We start from the raw sequence: 19,383 nt of genomic DNA, 5'->3' as shown, positions 1-19,383 counted from the left end.
ACTATAAATGACACTGTAGACATTTTTATGGGCCTTCCTGCAGTTTTGCCTGACTGCCAGCACTTCAGATTATTTTCCAAGGAAGCGGACCAAAAGTGGGATTGTTCACCAAGGAGATAAATGCTGCCTGATCCCCATAAATACCACGCGCAAACTTTCCAGAAAAAGTGTGCCCACTGCTCCTCCACTGGTAGAAGTGCAAAGCCGTTTCCGCCTTTCCCCACGCGTGCAGCAAGTTTCCGAGCGCGCGTGTGCCTGGCACCAAGGAGCCAGGGTTGCTTCTGCTGTGCCTTCTTTCTCCCTGGAGAAAGAGGGAGACCTCCGCAAGCAGGGATCCGGGTACCCAACCATCCTCCTGTGCCCCTGAGTCTGCTCTGTCCTGGTGGGCTGGCCTGTCCAACAGAGATGGCATGTTCCTGACGACTATGGGGCAGAGTGTCTCAAGAGAGACCCAGCTGGGTGGGGAGCCTACTCAGATAGATGGCAGTGCAGAGCCGGCTGGGCGCAAGGAAGCAGCTTGTGGGGTAGGGGTGCAGGGCCCCCACCCTAAGTGTGGCATAGGCTTGGCCCAGGACCACTCTTTGACGCCTTAGGGACTGCTCGACCAACTCCATGCACAGGGGTAACTGTAGCAATGGTAGCATTTACTGAGGGCTTACTACAGGTTAGGTTCACTGATGGCTTCCACAAAACCTGGGCTGTAGATGTCCCCCTTGTCCCCACTTCACTGACAAAGCAACCGAGTTTCACAGCCATTCCACACCTTGTTTAAGGCACACAGTCGGCGTGCAGTAGAGCTGGGATTCTTATTCAGGGGTTTGTAACTCTAGAGCTTGTGTTGTAGGGGATTCTCATTTCCTGCTTCTCACAGGGGCCCTGCCGGCACTCCTAGGTGAGCAAGGGAAAGAGCTGTGGACCGGTGGTGGCCTATGGGGGTGGATTTGGCACAGCCCTTTCTGCCCAGCTTCGCCAAATCCTAGGCTACAGACCCTTGGCCGCTGGGAATGAAGAGTGTGCTTCACACCCCAAGGGGCCTGGCTGGGGCAGGAGCGGAGGCAACCAGAGAGGGGGCAGCTGGGGACCGTGCTGTGTACAAAGAGCCTGATTATGTTACAGACTCTGCTCTTTGGGGAAATGAGTATCACGAAGTCATCTTGTTTTGGACAATCTGGTGTCCCCGAGACCCAAAGCCAAAGAAAACACAGGCTGAAGAACCCGAGCCAGCAGTGCTGAAGCCTGCAGGTGAAGCCGGCCCTTCCAGGGTCGGCTAGCGCAGCTCCCAAGCTGAAGTCTGGAAAACTGACACCCATGGTGGCCTCCTTGTCCACAGTCCCTTAGGGTCCAAGCAAAGGGTAGGCCTCCGGCTGGAGAAATTATTCCACGGACGGACGGATGGGAGCAGGAGATCAGAGGAGTTTAGAGCCCCCGCTGAACCCCAGCTCTGGGGGCCCACACGCTGAGGGGCCTCCCGGTATCCAGGAAGCGCTGGGAGGCTCAGAGATCTGCCAGTTCCCTGGGCTCCATGGCGGAGCCTGAGGAACACGCATTGAGAGGAACCTGGTGGGGGCTGGCCAGGCCTGGGGCAGTCAGAGCGCCCTACAAGGCAAAGGAAGGCAGCTCAGTGGGAACCCAGGCAGGGTGGAGGGATCTTTTTTTCCGGAACAGGATTCCCTGTGGGGCACAGAGCAAAAGCCAGTGGGCTCCAGAGTCTGGGACGTGCCTGTCTGACTCTGCTGGGGTCAAGAGGCCGGCCCACTGGCCTGGCCTCACCAGCCAAAGCCAACACAGGAAATGCCTAGCAGACCTCAATGTCCGGGCACCTAATTTATTCTGACTGCCAAGTGAGCACCGCCTCCCCAGGCTCAGCCGTGGGCAGCAAGGATGGCTGGGAGGGAGCAGTGGCGTTAGCGCCAAGGGACTCGCAGTCTCCTCGTGGGCCCTCCGCCCGGGCAGGAGGAGCAGGGCGAACACACACGAGAGGCCAGCAGGCAGCGAGAGGAGCCAGGCGTTACCCTGGCCAGCGGCCAGCGGCGTGCTGTTGAGATCCAGTTTCGCGCTGCTGCTTCTTAGAGGAGAGCTGTGCTGGGTCAGCCCCGCCGGACTCCCCAGGATGCGCAGACGGTTGTTAACGCCGCGTCGCCGCCGCCACCGTGGTGATTGAGGCGCTGTAATTGGCCTCACAGCCCGGCAGGGGCCCGCCTGCCGGTCCACAACCTCTAGGTCTTCGGAGAAGGAGAGGGGGCTGCAAGGGGAACAACGTGTGCTGTAACTATTTGCGCTGATCGGATTATTTTGTGAATCGACACTCAACCCTCCTTAGTGATTTCCTTTCCGGGGCCCCAGCCAGGGCCAGAACCGTGGGAGTGGGGTGGGGGCAGGGAGGAGACTTAGGCCTTCCCAGGCCGCTGGTGAGCTGGGCACTAGCTAGGGCAGGCGATGGTCTCTCCCTCAGCTTGGCCAAAGACCACCCTGCTGCCCCTCAGTGACTGTTCAGCCTGCCTCAGGTGGAGGGTCCCTTGGTGGTGGGGACCCTCTTTCCCACATGTCTAGGGGTGTTTGGTACACTCAGGCCCAGCATGGTGCTTGGCACAAAGGAAGTTTGCTGAGTATATGGGCAAAGATCAGCCTCCTCTTCCCCAGTGGGCCTCAGTGCCTCGTGGCTCGTGGGAAAACCTCTGCGATCCCCTCCACGGTCTGGGCGGTCCTTGTGGGAGCATTTTCCAAAACTGTCTCTGCAATAGACAGATAGACAGCTCTCCAACCCCCCCGCCCCCGTCTGTGCCCCTGTGTGTATGGGCGGCAGCCCTTAAGCCACCACTGATGGGCAGCGGTGCTGTCCTGAGCCCATTCTCCCTTTCTGCATTAGCACGTGTGTGTGTGAGTGTGCACGTGCGTGTGCCCGCTCAGGAGGAACAGGGACATTTCCTTCCCTGCCCATCCTCTGTGTTTTTTCACTCTCCTCCCTCAGGGGTCCCACGCAAGGCGGAGGAAGGCCAGGTGTCTGGTGCGGAGGCCCCTGGGTCACGACCTTGTCAGAGTCTGTCTTGTTTACGCTGCAGGCTGGGCTTGCCTCCCACCTGATTGTCCCTTCAGTCACCTCCTTCAGGGGGTGCCCTGAACTCTGTGTGAGTAGGAGCTGCTCCTGGCTAATCAGGGTTTGGGCTGCGTAAGGGGTGCGCCCCTTTTGCTGGTGGACATGCTGGAGGCTGCAGGGGAATGTAGAATGATAGCCTTCGAGAGAAGACGCAGGCCCATCTGGTCAGCATTGGCAGGCAGGGGTATTGGCCAGCGTCCACCAATGGTGTTAGGCAACAAATGTCCCTTGAGACCTAGGAAGAGGGCGACCAGGGCATGTACGAAACCCAGGCATGTTGGGGACTGAAATGCAATTTTTCCTTCCCTCTTGCCAGGTTCAGTTTGAAAACCTCTCCATTGCCAGCTGCCCAGCCCTGCCCAGGCCAGGCCTCCAGGGCCCAAGGCCCCTGGTTCGTGCTCCTGTGTATACAGCTCCCGGGGGACATTGGAGCTGGTCAAAGCAAGGCCACCACTGCACTCCAAGCAGACCCTGCACGCGCCACGCCCGCCCCCAGCCCCAGCCCACGGCTTCCTTCTCTCTCCTCACCCCTCTCTCCCATCTCAGCTCTCCCTCAGGGTTTTCCCAGCCTTTCTGCGCTGTCATATCTACCCTCCCAGGGAAGAGGCTGGAAACCGTGTCGGGTGGGGTAAGGCCTGGGATGGTCATTAAAACTCTCTGAACCTCCATTTTCTCATCTTTAAAATGGGAGCGAGGAATATTCACTCTACTCACTGCCGTGGAAGGGCATTAATCAAGTATCATTGAATGAAAACTGGAGGAGTGGTGAGCGAGGGACAGAGTAATAGGTGGCGAGGAAGATAATTTTCACTTCTTACTTAATATTCCTAGGTATTGCTTGAATTTGACTTCAACAAGAGTGCACATTTTCTGTTTTTATTTTATTTGTTTTTCAAGTTTTTATTTATTTATTTTTAGAGAGGGGGAAGGCAGGGAGAAAGAGGGAGAGAAACATCGATGTGTGGTTGCCTCTAGCATGCCCCCTACTGGGGACCTGGTCCAAAACCCAGACATGTGCCCTGACTGGGAATCGAACAGGTGACCCTTTGGTTCCCTGGCTGGCACTCAATCCACTGAGCCACACCAGCCAGGGCCCTTTTTTTGTAATTAGTAATGTGAGGGTTCTATCTTAAAAGGTTGTTGCCAGATTTAAGTGTTAATACAGGGTTGTTGAGTGAATGGATGAATCAATGAATGAAGGCCTAGTACATGCCTGGCTCAGTACTTCCTTCTCCTTTGCCCTTTAAGCTAACTCTGGCTCAAATTTTCTCCCCTTGCCCATCCACCTTCTTTTCCTGAAGGGGTTAAAATAGCAGCACCTCCCAAGCAGAGTAAGGGAATCCAGAAGCCCCCCAGGGGGCCACAGTGTGGGGTGGCGCGGAGGCAGCGTCCCTCTGCCACGCCCCAGTCCGAGCAGGCCAGCCCACTCCGCTCAACTCAGGACCTGCTTCCAATTACCCATGAAATCTGAGCTGGAAGAGACCTATTAAAGCCCCATTTAGTCTGATCCCCCTGGGGGCCAGGGATCTTTTCCGGCGACATCCCCCTCCTTGTGCGACTGGGACTCCAAGCCCTTTGGATGTTATCTCCTCCTGGGTCAATATTGTGACAACTCCAGCTGTGGCCCAGGCCACCCTGGAGCTGGACCTGACCTGGGCCTGTTGTGGCACAGGGGCCGCAAGTCCAGCTCCCTTCCTACTTCGGAGCTTCCAGAGGCAGGCAGGGGCTGCACCGTAAGACCCACCCGCTGCCAGCCAGAGCCCAGTCTGGCCCGCACCCCTCTGTCAGGGCTGGTCTGCAGGTTGCCGATGACTCTGGGCCAACCTGGTCGTCCCGTGGGAAGCTCTTAGTGGAAGGGACCATCTTTCACATATTCCCAGTTGTGCCTGGTACAAGGGCCCACGTTTCGTAACACCCATTGCATAAGAAATAATAAATAATGGTGATTGATGACCTCCTCCTTCTCCCATCCCTGGGCTCGCCTGGGTCAGACCTCCCAGGGAAGGCACAGGAGCTTCAGGAAGAAGAGGAAGAAGGGAGCTCAGGGTCTGGAGGGGCATCCACCCTCCCTCCCTCCACATCCACCCGGAGTACCTCTGTGTGTCCCTGCCACGGTCACTCACTAGGGAGCAAGAGGAAACCACCAGAAAGCAAGGCAGGGTCCTAAAGTCCCTCACTAAGGAGGAGCCCAGCACGGAGGTGGTGGGTCCCGGGCTCCTCTGACCCCAAGCCAGGGCACACCCTCACACTCAGCAAACTTCAGCTCCCTGAGGACCACCCTGGGGAAGGGTCATACCCACTGATCCTGCCACCTCCCTTTCTCCCCCACGCCCCTCCTGGTTTGGGTGTCAGCACCTCTCCTGGGGGCTGTGGGTGGGAGGCCCAGGGCTGCAGTGCAGGGAGCAAGTGGGACTGGGCCGGGCCTTTGGGGATGGTCTTCAGGGATAATTTTTGGCTTCTCTCCTGAATTTTAGAGCAGCAGGGAGAGGGTGAGGGCGAGGCAGGGGCAGCCACTTGGAGGTGAGAGGAGGGCCATGGGAAATGGGGGAAAAGCAGTTCCAGAGGGAGGGGCGGAGGGAAGGTCTTGGGGGCAGTGCACAGAGGTGCACCTGACTAATTCCCTCCCCAGACGCCCCTCTGGGACCCGTTAGGGCTGAAGAGGGCAGAGCCAGGACAGTGGGGACTGGGCTTCTAAAGGCCATCCAGGCCAGTCTCCTGCCTCTGACCCCTCCGCCAGCCCTGCGGGTGGGTATGGACCTTGTTGCTGGGATCTCTGTGGACAGAGATTCTGTGGCCTTTGTCAGCGAAGGACGGTCCTTCCTTTCCTTAGGTCTAGCCTAATCTTCCGAGCTGCACTTTAACCCTGCCTCTCCTTATTCCGTCTAAAGCGGTCTACGGGGACCCTCTCTCGACATTAACCTGTTGCCTTGTCCCTTCAAAGTTCACTCCCCAGAGGCAAGAGGGCCACATCCCTGGCATTCTCTGGGCTCCCCGGCCCTGCCACCATCCCCGCTGCCAGGACCCAACACATGCAGCTCCTCACAGGCCCAGGAAGGGCTTCTGCGGCCTGGGGACCAGGAAAGAGCCACTGTCTCTTACTGGACCGCTCCTGAGCCCTCTTAGTCGTGGTTGCCAGGTCAGTGAAGGACCAGGGTGCCGAAGGCTGGAGGCCAGGGAACAGGTCGCCATAGGGCCAGACACCTGCCAATCACAGCTGCTGGTCGCCGTGGCCTGGCCAACTCACAGGAACGCTCCACTTATCTCTGCCAGAAGTGGGGACGCAGTGCGCATGCCCGCTTATCTCTGCCAGAAGTGGGGACGCAGTGCGCATGCCCGCCTCCCCCCCCACCCGCCACAGGTGGAAGCACAGGAAAGGCAGACTGGCTTTGGCCTTCCCTGAGCCCCCGGCTGGACAGAAGGACACACATGGGGACACGTTCACCTACGTGCTCACGTAGATCCACCTGCGCGTACAAGCACATGCCTTCAAATCACCTAAATACCCATACAGATTCACACTGTAGGCACAGTTTGGCACACGGCACAAGTTCACCTGCACAGGCTCACGAGCACACTCCCACTTTCACACAGTCCCACGTATGTCCAAACACATGCACAACCCCCATGCACATGCTTGCTCGCATCTTCCTACAAACATATATGTATTCATCCACGCACCCCAGGGCACTGCACACTCACACGGGACGTTGACAGGAGGCTGCCGGTTGCTGCTGGGTTCAGATAATGGAATATGCGATGGGGGCCGTCCACCAGCCGTTGGCTCCGGACAGAGGAGAAGGGGCTGGAGGAGGAAGCCTGGGCCCCCACGGGAAGTTTCTCTTCTATCCTTTCAGGAGCATCAGGGAGCATTTCAATAGGTGAGCGTGGTGGTCGCGCTCTCCAGGAGGCACGGGCGGCCTGAGCAGGGGAGCAGAGAGGGAAAGGTTCAGGCCAAGTGTCGGGGAAGGCTAGGAGACCGTTCCATTGGCGTGGAGGGCTCTCTGGCACAGCCTAGGAGAAGGAGGACGGAGCTGAAAAGCACGAAAGGCCTTCCGGGAATGGGCAGGTACGGAAAACGTTTGAGCAGGAGGGTGAGCTCAGAATGGCTCTTCGGGAGGCTGCAGTCCTTCAGAGCTCTGTGCTGCGGGAGCGCCGAGGGGGAAGCAGCACATCTGCCTGGAACAGACGGGGAAGAGCAGGAACATCTTCGCATCTGACATGGGCCTCAGAGGATGGACAGCACTTGTCCGGACAAGAAAGGGCAGGAAGACGCACAAAGCGGAACCTGGCAGCTGGGGGCAGGGAGAAGGGCTGTGTTGTTTTTCATGTGTGCTCCATGGAGCCAAGCACAGGCTGTCTGAGGTGCTGCACAGTGTCTGCATCGGAAGTAGGAGTCTAGGCAGCTGAGATGAAGTCCACCAGGATGTGCAACAAGTGGCAAGTGACAGTGCCTGACGCCCTCTGGAGCGGGCCGACCTGACCCCGGAAAGGAGAGGAGCTATCCTCCTGAATGAGTGAGAGGCATGGGGTGAGCTCACGGAGGGGTGTCAGGGCCAGCTAGCTGACCTTCCAGAGGGATCCGCGCAAGTCTCAGGGGCACCAGGATAAATATGGCCCTGATCCTTGGATACATCTCCCTGGGTTACCTGACTGAAGATACCCCGGCCAGCACCCACCCACGCGGGATCCCACGATCCTGCCGAGATCCACAGGCCAGGGGCTCCGCACTCCAGCTCCTTCTCACCTCGGCCCCATCTCCAGCCTCCGTATCATCAGAGCGGGAAACACCACATCCCAGCTGTCTGTCCCAAATCCACCTGGAGGCCAGCCAGCTTGGCTGAAGCCCAGCTTCGTTAGGCCAGACCCAGGAGACGGTGCCGGGAAGAGGCAAGGACTGGAAGGAAGCGACTGGGCCAAGTCGGGCCCCTTTCTGGGCCCTACCCTGGAGGGTCCCTGCTGGAACAGCTGCTGGCTTGCCGATTGCCATGTATTTTTGAGCCCCTGGTCCCCCGAACTCTGGGCTCTAAGCCATTTGGTGTCGTCCTAAAGAGGTACAGGTTGCCATAACAGCTGGCAGTCGGACCCCACCCTGATTACCGAAAGCACAGAGACCCGGCCTCAAGACCCACTTGGGGTAGAAATCTATCTGGTTAAGAACCCGGAGTCACATCTCACAGGCTTGAAAGCTTGTCAACAGGCTTACACAGAGACCCTCACTCTGAGAACAGCTCCCTCCTTGAAGCCAACAGCTTGCATCAGCAGCAACAGCTGCTTAGCCCTCAGGCAGCTGGGGGCCTCCGCCACTGTGGAAGCTGAAAGCAGGCTGAGCCCGTGTGGGCTCAGGGCTGCTGTGCCCTCCCTTGTCCTGGGGAACAGGCAGCTCTCATCCTCCCGGCCCCCCAGCCCCTGAGTGAGCTCTTCCCTCCCTTTCCCTTTGCTATGTCCTCTATGACCCATTCAGCTCCCAGCCAGGAGCCACTTAGCTGCAGCCTGTGGGGAACTAACTGGGTGCCCCATTTGTTTGCCACGTTTCATGCAAATCTCTCTTTGTCCCCTTTGCCTACCAGAGAGAAGAGGTAAAGAAACTCAGCGCCAGGGCATCAAAGAGCAGGAGAGACAGCCAGAAAGGACGTAGCACTGAGACTGTCCCCAAGGACACCTGGTCGAGGGAAGGAGACACAGAGGCCTGAGGGCGGGTGACTCCCGCTGAGCAAGGCCACAGAAGGGACAGCTAAGATGCTCCTGGGGGTGGGTAACACTGGGCGACACCGAGACAGTCTCATGAGGGCGGCAGGGCGGCCCTGTCCGCTTTCTCCGCTGTTGCTCTCAGCCGGGGAGGTTGGGGAGGGGCACCTGGTGGGCGGTGGGTGTGGGGGGTTCAGGATGTGAGCTTCAGAGTCGGACTTGTAGGTCTGCCCCCTCACGGGCTGTGTGACCCGAGCGTGTGTCTTCGTCTCTCTGTGACTCAGTTTCCTCAGTGTAAGTGGGTCTCCTGCTGTACCCACTGTTCTCGGGACTTGAATAAGTTAACATTGGCAGAATGTTCGGCAGAGTTCCTGGAACCTTGTGAGCAGTCCCTGGGTTAGGCTGTCATTACTCTTACTCTGAGCTTCTATTTCCTTGTTTGTCAGAGGGAGATGGTGACATACACGTCCCAGTTGCTGTGGGGAGTGAGCAACGCATTCGGTAGATGTCAAAGTGGAGCCTCACTCCAATTTCGCCTGCCCCCAGAGCCAGGACCCAGCCCCACGTCTCACTCTGCCGCCCCAGGGCGGGCCCCGTGCCCGGTCAGGCAACAGGTGGCAGGGCCAGCAAAGCACAGGTGCAGCCTTGCAGGGGATGTGGGGGGGGGTGCTGTTTCCTCCCCAGGCACGGCTTCCCCCAGCTGCTGGCTGGCCGGGCTGTGCCTGAGAGGAAGGCCGGGCAGAGGGAGGCAGCAAACACAGCCACGTGCGGCCTTGCAGCCGGGGCTGAGTAAGCTCTGCTTCCTGCTGCCTGGTCAGCAGCCTCGGCAACAGTAACCAGTGGGTGGCTCACGGCGTTTGCTGGGCCAGGAGCTCTGGGACTGGGCAGGGTCACTTCCCTGAATTGTCCTAGCCATCAGCTCCCCCCCAGCACACCTGGCCTGCCTGCCTGCTTGGAGGGCGATGAGGTGGCCCCATCAGGCCTGAGAACACCATCCTGGGTGGCTGCCAGCACCCAGCACTCACGGGGCCAGGAGGCGGGGGCGTGACGGGGCACTTGCTCCAGTGTCTGGACACAGCACGAGACTGGGGCCCATATGAAAGACAGGCTGAGTCCGAGCTGGACCCAAGCCCACTGTGCCCTCAGGCAGGCAGCAACCCAAGTGTCCAGGATGTGCTGGGCTCTAACACCAGAACTGGGCTTGGGCCATCTGCTCAGCAGCTCTCCCTGGCGAAGGTCCTCACTATCTCCATGGGCTTGGGCTAGAAAAGATCCCAGCAGACAGACAACCAGAAGAAAGGCAAATGGCCAGTACTAATATGGAGAAATGTGTAACTCGATTGCCTAGTAGCCAAGGAAACGTACCCAGAGCCACTCCTGAGATACGGTTTTCGTGGCTCTGACAGCAGCGATGCGAACAGGTGAAAGCACCGAGGACCGCCAAGGCACAGGCGTCCCGGCACCCTCGGACAGTTCCGGCACTGGAGGCAGCCTTCCTGGAGGGCAACTTGACAGTGACATCAAAAGCCCCTGATCCAGAAATTCTACTTCTGGAAACTTATGGGACAAGAGCCACAGATCTGTAGAGAGGTGCTCATTGCAACTTTGTTAATAATGGAGAAAACGTTAGATGTGACCTAAGTGTCCAGTGAGAGGAGGATTTGAAGAGAAACATTTAGCCACTTGGTGGTAAGTATTCCCTGGAAGTACAACCATTACAAATGGTGCCAAATAGCCACGTTCTCAAATGCATGAGAATTACCTGGGGGTCTTGCTAAGACGGAGGTTTCGATTCAGTTCGTCTGGTGGGGCCTGAAGTCCTCCTCGGTCTGACAAGCACCCAGGGGAAGGTCCGTGCTGCCGGTGCCCGGACCCCACTTTCAGCAGCAATACCGGAACTTTCCCTATTGATGTGAAAAGGCACGACTTCCCTGGCTGCTGTGGCTCAGTGGATTGAGCACCAGCCTGCGAATTCGAAGGTCACCGGTTTGATTCCGGGGCAGGGCACAGGCCTGGTGTGGGCCAGGCCCCCTGCTGGGGGATCTCGAGAGGCAACCAACTAATATCTCTGTCACACATCAATGTTTCGTTTCTTTCCCTCTTTCTCCCTCCTTTCCCCTCTCACTGAAAATAAGTAAATAACATCTTTTTAAAAAGGCATAACCAAAAGATGATTAAATGAAGAGAAGCATGCTACAAAACAATAGGATGCCATTTTTTTTATGAAAAAGAGGTAAATGCATAGAAAGTAAAAGAATATACAACAACATATTATCAGGGTCTTTTTTCTGGGTAATAAAATGGGTGGTTTATTTTAATTTTAATTTTTCCAATACAGTTTGCATTCAACATTATTTTGTATTAGTTTCAGGTGTAAGCACAGTGGTTAGACAATTATACACTTGGCAAAGAGTTTGCAGTACTCATCTGGCACCATACACAGTTATTACAATATTATCGACTGTATTCATCATGCTGTACTTTACATCCCTGTGACTGTTTCACAACGACTGAAGTTGGGTGATTTTTATCGCATTTTTATGCTAATTCGTATTTTCTACAATAGACGAATGGTGCAATTAAAATAAAATGGCCGGGTTTACACTGCAGGGCCGCAGCCCTGATGGGCGAGGTGGGTCTCACTGGAAGGGCAGGCACTGCTGCGGCAGCTCTGAGAAGCGGGTCCCTCGGAACAGGTCCCTCGGCCCTGAGCCGAAAGGCCTGACCAGGCAGGGGCCTGGCAACAGTGTTCTTTGGACCCGGACCCTGAGGAGGCTGCGAAATGGAAGAGGAACCCTCAGGTAGCGGGCTAGCAGATGAGCTGTCCACATGGAGGCAGGCACAGGACAGACGTTGGGCCCTTGACCCTGAAGGGCAGACATCTCAGGCTCTGGACAGTGACCCATCCCCGTTCCCTCGGTGTTTGGGTCTTTGTCCTTCTTTCCCCTGAGCACCCACTGGGACCAGCAGGGTGGGAGCATGGGAATCAGGTGGAGGGAGACCCGCAAAGGAAGGTGAATCTGGTTCCAAGGGCAGAGACCGAACACCCAGGGGGCCCCTCCAGAAGCTCTCCTCCCAGGGACCAGCCTCCAAGGCTCTGGGTTTGCTTCGATGGGAGACAGGTTTCCTGTATGAAGAGGTTGCTGCCTTCTTCTGCCTGAGGATGTGGGGGCTCTAGAGAGGACCAGCAAGCATTTGCTCAGTATTTCGTGGAGTTACCTGCTGAATGACCTTGGGTCGGACCTCCGACTTCCTCCACCTGAGCTCTCTCAACCATAACAGAGAGGAAAGTTACCGGGGGATCTTGTGGACAGTAAATGAAGATTCTAGGGGAAATAATAGGTTTCTCAAAGAAAGATGTGCAAGTGATTCAGGATACATGATATCATCTAGAGTGGGGGAATTGAACTTCTCTAAAGCTTTCCACACAAAAAGGTAAGAAGAGCCGAAAGGTTAGAGAGTGAAATTGCAGATGTCAGCTTCCAGACCCAGCTGCACCTCCAATCCCACCCAAGCCCCTTAAACCTAAGGCTGGAACCAGTCCTGCCCCAGGGCACCACCTAGACTATAGACCCGAGGCCTCTGTTCCCTGAATGAGGAGAGCTGGAGGCAGGGGAGGATCTTTGGAGAAGCAGCCAAGGGTTCTTTGACTCACGGGAGAGCCTGAGGCCCAAGGGGCCAGCGGGAGGTCCGCTGTCTGTCCGTTGAAGGCTCCACTAGACTTTCCGTCTCCTCCACCCCTGGGAATCCAACCATAAGAGGAATTAATCTGGTTCCCCTCTGCACCCCTCACCCCCAGCCCAGTTTCCTTCCTGTGCTCTCTGGGGGAAGACGGGAGCTGGGAGGGGAGGGATGCGGCTGGGCCACCACATCTGTGTCCCTAACAGTGGCCTCTTCAGTCCGGCTTCAAACCGAGAGGGGATGGGAGAGTCCCAATTCTCCCCAGGAAACAGTAATACGGCTCAGTCCCCAGGGTGAAGCATGGAAGCGTGTAGCCTTAAAATAACAACAAAAACAACAACAAAACCCTCTTATACAACTGTGGAACTCACTTTCTTACCTTTACAAGATAAAGCATGGAACAGCATATATATTAAGAGTAAACTCCAAAATGACAGTGACTTAAACAAGATAGAAGTTGATATTCCCCACACATAAAATAATTCTGAATGGAAGCAGGCCAGGGCTGGTTTAGCAATCCTGTAAACTTTTCAGGGATTCAGTTTCCTCATAACTCATCCTCATGGTCCAAGACGACTGCAAGAGCTCCTACTATCATATTTGAGTTCCAGGCAAAAGATTGGCAGAGAGAGAAGCCAGACGTGCTCTTCCCTTTAAGGAGATTTCCCGGAAGTCAAACCAAATACCTCCACATACACCCAGAATCCTAAGAAGCCCTAAGGTACATGACTGGCCAGAACTTACTCATAGGTCATAACCAGCCCCAAAGAAGGCTGGAAACAAAGTCTTTTATCTGGCTGGCACTGGGCCCAGTCCCATCTCCTCCTGCAGCCACTGTCCTGACCAGGGACAGGACCTCTCAGCTCTACGGTAACAACAGATCTGGTCTAGCTGACTCCAGGCCAAATCCTCCATCTGCCCTGAGTTGTTTCTGCAAAATGCACACCTGGCCACATTACTCCCCTGCTTAGAAACTTGCAGTGGCTCTCTGGGTCCCTGGGAATGAACTATGAACTCAGCATGGCCTTCAAAGCACCTCACAGTCTTACCCAACCCAACCCCTCCAGAACACTCAACGTCCCTCAAACAGCCCGCACCTCACGAGCTACTCTGCTTGACTATGACACGCTTTCTGCCCTTCGGTTCCTGGTAAACTTCAACTTGCCCTGTGAGATGCCACACAGGTCTTACCATCTCCATGTGATGCCTTTCATGCCCCTCTGTGGACCTCCTTGGAAGTCTCTGGAACATTCTGTCTTTCACATGTCCAAAGGCCCTCGAGAGCACAGGCCATCTAAGCATCAGGGCCACTCACTTGCCTGCAATCAGGAGTCTGCAGCAGAGGCCCCGAAGGGTTTTGTTTTGCTCAGACTGCATATCGAGTTATTTAAGAAACACTAAGCCTTCCTCACTGGACTGGAAGCTTCTCGAGGGCCGTTGTCGCCTTGGTGTCGCCAGCAGTGAGCCCAGGTTCTGGCACCGACTGAGGGAACCACAGAAGGTGCACCTCTCTCCTCTCCTTACCTCTGAGTGCTGCTGATGCGGGCCTGGCCTCCTCCCTCTGAAGTGCAGGGCGACAACTTGGCCGTGAGCTGACACTTCGAGGGCTGACATTAAAATGGAACAGATACAAGCCCTCGCAGGGATCCTTACCCAGATTCACGCTGTTCCAATTATGAGATGTTTAGTCTACACTGTCTCCACTGCCCTTTCAACCCCTAACAGAGACAACACCGGTCCTGACCAGAGCAGGAGCCCCTCGCCACCCCTGGGCTCTGCAACCCCGAGTGATAGCCACTGGGCCAGCCTGGCTGCCTCCCCAGACTCTGCAGTGTCCTCGGGGGGGGGGGGGGGATCTTTCGGTCACTGTTCTCCTCTGCGTCCCCACAGGGCCCTCTCCAGGTGCTCCAAGGAAGTCCCTCGGTGGCTACCTAGAAAGCAATCCTTACTCTTTGTTCCTTTTGGGGAAGTAGCCAGAGAAGACGTTTGTCACACTGGCACCTGAAGACATGGCTGGGGCATTAAGAACTCCTTCTCCGCCCTGGCTGTTGTGGCTCGATGGGTTGAGTGCAGGCCTGCGAATGAAAGGGTCGCCAGTTCGGTTCTCAGTCGGGGCACATGCCTGGGTTGCAGGCAGGGTCTCCAGTGGGGCGTGTGTGAGAAGCAACAATACAATGATGTTTCTCTCCCTCTCTCTATCTCTCCCTTCTCCTCTCTCTAAAATAAATAAATAAAATATTAAAAAAAAAAACCAAACCTCCTTCTCCAAGAAGCCTCGGGCCCTGGTTCTAGGGCCCATCTCCTTTGTCCTTTCCCAGAATTTTCCCCCTTTTGGGTGGGTGTCCTCCCCGGGGAGAGACATGGTCAGGCCCAGGCCAGGAAGGTCCAATGTTTATTTCGATCACACAAACTCGCTCCAGCGTCTTCCCCGCCCTTCACGTTGCTGCAGTACTCCGCACCTGGACTGTGGTTCTTCGGACGCTGGTTCGTGATGATCTGTGACTGTCTGTGCACTGGGGCATTTCTCTCTCCCTGCTGACTGGGACTGGCGCAGAGAAGGCGCCCCACGGATGCGGGGACCCCATTCTCTTCTGCCTTCTCTCCGCGTTCCCACTCCAAGGGGGCTCCACCCCTCGGAGGGCAGAGGAGTTGCCTGGAAGCCTTGCCTCCTCCAAGACAGCTCTCCTGCCATCCACAATGACCACAACGACCCTGTCCTGGTGCCCACATCAGGGTCTGGCTTGAAGCTTGGTGGGAGCAATGTGGTCCCTCTTTCCCTTCTCCCCAGGAAAGGGTCAGAATAGCTGGAGTCATTAAGTGTTTACAGCCGACCAGGCACCGAGCTGTGCGATCCATCTTCGCTTTCTCACTTAATCCACACCAACGGTTACAAAAGCAGCAAAGACTTGCCCAAGGTCACGGAGCCGTACAGGGCAGCCCGCCATTCCTGCACGGCGCTGCCTCCTTGCACAGCCTCAGTGCGCCCTCGCCTTCCCCCCCCCCCCCCCCCCCCGCTGCTGCTTCTTGCTGGCGGAGGACTTGCACGCTTCACTTCATGTTTCCGAACTTCCCTTTCCTCACCTGAGACAGAGGCCAAAATACTTCCCTTGAAGGAGGTGGGGAGATTCCTGGGTATCTCGCGTGTCAAGCACCGCGCCTGGCACGTAGGAAGTGAAACACGGGCAGGAGCGACCACCGCCACGATCCCTCGGGCCACCCCAGCAGAGTGGGGGAGGAGAAGGGTGACCTGTCAGCCCTAACCACCCAGCTGTCACAGAGGAGGGACAGCCCCGAGCTGTCGGCAGGCTCTCCAGTTCTCAGAAAGCTCCGTTCCACATCACAGGCGATTAATTACAAATAGCTTCCTCTCCTCGAGTATCACTTACACAACAGAGAGAAAGGGGTGATTGTTCCCAAGGAGGAAGGTCTCCCCTGCCCCTCTCACCAGGGCAGCTGAGAGATGCAATGGAGAGGAGGGCCTGGGAGGACAAGGGGGGCATAGTCACAGGAAAGGAGGATGGAAAGGGTCCTGGCAGTTGGGAAAGGACCTGCTGAGTGTCCACTCCCCGTGGGCAGCGGGCAGGCAGGGGACCAAGGCTTAGCAAGGGCCCTGAGCTGCGAGGGCAGGGAGGGAAGGCAGTTAGAGCCCCAGGTCAGGAGCCCGGTTCCTCGACAGCAGTGTGCCAAGTAGCCCCCAGCCGCGGGGGGCAGGCAGCCGGAGCACAGCCTACGCCCGGCCTCTGGATTCCTCCAGAGCTTCGGACACCACCGCAGTGTGACAAATGCTCTCCCTCAAAGCAGCCCCAACCAGCCAGCCCTGCAGCCCCTCTGGTCTCAGTGCAGCCCAGGCTAGAGAATGGGAGAGACTGGAAGGAAGCTCAGGGTCAAGGAGGCTGCTGGACAGGAGGTGCTCGTTGCGACCCCAGAGCCTCCCATTGCCCTGGAAGGTCCTTGACTTTGCTGTCACCACTAAGCTAGGTCCCTCCATTAAAGCAAAGGGACAAGAATGCACAGAGCACCCCTTTGTCATTCCTCTTAGCACAGCTGAGACCAGCTGGCATTTTCACAAAAGGATTTACTAAATACTAAGGGAGAACAAAAGGGAAATAATTACAGAAAACATGAAGAACCCAGCCCTGGCTGCCAAGTTCCCAAAGGCCTGAGGCAAGGCTGCGGCTCCCCGCCTGGCTTGTTCGTAGCCCTCGTGGCGGGTGCCATCTTGTTTCTCGCCCCTGAGAACGGCTGGGTCACCCGTGGCCTCGGCTCTTATCTCCCTTCCAACTCGGCTGAGCCCCAGGCCCCCCACTGGGGTCTGGTCTCCAACCCAAGGCGTGAGCCTTGTCCCCTGGGCACTGGCGGGGCTGTGGTGACCAGCCCAGGACATGATTACACAGTAACAGGAGGCTGTCCTCCCACACTCTGGCCCCACCAGAGAGGCCCACCCACGTTGTCACGAGCGTGGGATCCAGAAGGCCTGCTCCTGGAGGCAGAAGGACACGTGGGTAAGGAACGGGCAGACTTGGGACGGTTTTCCTGTGGGGAGAGAAGAAAGGACTCTGAGGATTAGCCCGACTCAGCAAACACTAATGAAGCCCCTACTGTGTGCCAGGCACTGCACAAGGTGCTGGAGATCCAAGACTGAACTGGTGTCTGTCCTCTCAGGGCTTACAGTCCATGGGAAGGTGGACAAGCAGCTGGGTAGTGGTGAGCCTGGCGACCAGGTGCCATGGTGAAGGGGCAATTCAAGGTGCTGCGGGAACCTGCACGAGGAGCATCTCGCCCAGTGGTGGTGGCCAAGGTGAGCCCTGGAGTCTACCTGGGTGGGGTGCCTGGAGAGAAGGAGAGGAGCTCGGGGCTGAGGCCGTGTGGAGCCCAGGAAGCAGGAGCAGGCCAAGGAGAGCGACTAAGCATCTTCTCGCCGGTGACTCTGGGTAGCAGGTGGCTACAGCATGTCCATCCTATAGAGTGGGAAGGCCCTCAGCCCCCATGGCCCACTGCTGCTCTTCCTGCCAGCCAGGTCTGGGGCTCAGGGACAGGGTCAGAGAGAACTCCCTGTTCTCAGGGAGAACACTGCTCTGGCACCAGCTGCCAAATTGTCATCAAAAGACGAGGTAAAGTCATAGTTGGGAAATAGTTCAGAGGTTCCAGACATGCAGAGGCTAGGCCAAAATGGGAAAATGAGTCAAAATCAAAACCCAGGAAAGAGGAATGGATTCAGGCTAAGACCATGACTAATGCACGTGTGAGAAGCCTGTGCTCTGGCAGGGCAGCCTAGTGTGCGGCATTAGAACTCATGACAGCTGTTACGGACCAAATTGGTTCTACAGCCACGACCCTTGTGTGTAACTGTATTCACCCCCTGTGGCGCAGTCAGCTCCACGCTTGGGAAGAGGGCTGCTCCCTCCTTCCACATGACAACCTTTCAGAGTTTGTCAAACACCTAGTCTGGTCCAGAAAGGGGAAGACCCAGAAAAGTCTTGAGACTCTGGCCCTGCTTTCAAGGTATTTGCAATCTGGATGCTAGAGAGAGATCACACTCACTGGAGAGAGCTTTGGAGAGAGTAGCTGCTACCCATTTCTGTCCTTCCTGAGTAACTAAGTGGCTATGGGCAAATTACTGACACTCCTGGGCCTCCATGTTACCCATCTTCAAAATGAGAATAATTAAAACCTACCTCACAGATTCGTTGTGAGGATTCGATGAGTTGAGGTGTTTAGAGCACCAGACACACTGCTTGGCACATAACAAGTGCCCAATAAATGTCAGTTCTCTCCCCAAAACAACAACCAATGGTCATGACGATAAACAGTTAAACACTGAGTTGTGAGCACTGACTTGACCAGTAGATCTGCTCAGCACCTGAATCTACACAGCAGCGAGGGAGTGCACGCACGCACGTGCACCCAGCTCTCCCCATCCTTTGGCTCCTCTGCAGTCAGCAGAAGCAAGAGACTTTGTTTTCTACTTCATTCTGTGATGACAAAGACTCTGCTCTGTGACTACAGTGTTTTTATCTGTAATAAGAATCAAAAGTTTATTGGATATTATGCCTAAACTACCATTTCCTGCGCCCCAGGCCCGTTAGCAGTCCTCACCTATGCGGTAAGCGCTCTGATTATCCCCTCTTTAGACGGAGGCAGCTGGGGCTCTGAGCAGGAAAGGAAGTTCTTCGTAGGGCTGGGAAGGGCTGAAGGCACAGTTCCTGGGAGCAGAGCCGAGCGGAGCCGCCAGCGCACTTCCCTTAGACTGGATGTGAGCGAGACAAAACTTCCATAGACCCATCTACATTAGGGGGTCTTGCTGGTTTCTACCAGCTACCCTACCTCATTCATTTCAAAACCCAAGAAGCCACGTTTGGAAGAGTATGGTTCCCAGTTCAGGGACCAAAACACCGAAGTGCACTTGCAGGAGCTGCAGACATTGCCCAGACACTGAGCCTACTCCAGAGTGTAAAGGAGAGAGCTGCAGCACCTGAGCCACCTTACCCTCACCTCCCATGAACATAAACTTCGAGGGACCCTCCATACTCTATGCCCAGGAACTTGGGCAGTGCCTGGAGCACAGTAGGGCTGAAGCAGTATGTGTCCATTGAAAGGATGAATGCATCAATACAAATTCACAAACGTACAATATATACAGCCCTGTACACACACAGTTTTAGGCAAATATGCCCTGTAAATAAATGTTCAAAACATTCAGTTATAGACAGGCATATGTAACGGGTACTTCAATACACATACTCATGTATAATACATACCATGCCTCCACACACAAATCCAAATTCAAAACAAAGACACACACAAACACGTGTGTATCTGTGCAGATGTTATGGGCAAACACATATGGTCTAGAGATGCACAAACACACAGCGATTCACCTCCACACACACGCACAGTGATTTCCAGACACCCTCCAACTTGCC

This window comes from Artibeus jamaicensis, unplaced genomic scaffold, assembly GCF_021234435.1.
Source record: "Artibeus jamaicensis isolate MK-2021 breed Jamaican fruit bat unplaced genomic scaffold, CSHL_Jam_final contig_851, whole genome shotgun sequence".
NCBI lineage: Eukaryota > Metazoa > Chordata > Mammalia > Chiroptera > Phyllostomidae > Artibeus > Artibeus jamaicensis.
Note: the sequence above shows the minus strand (reverse complement) of the source record.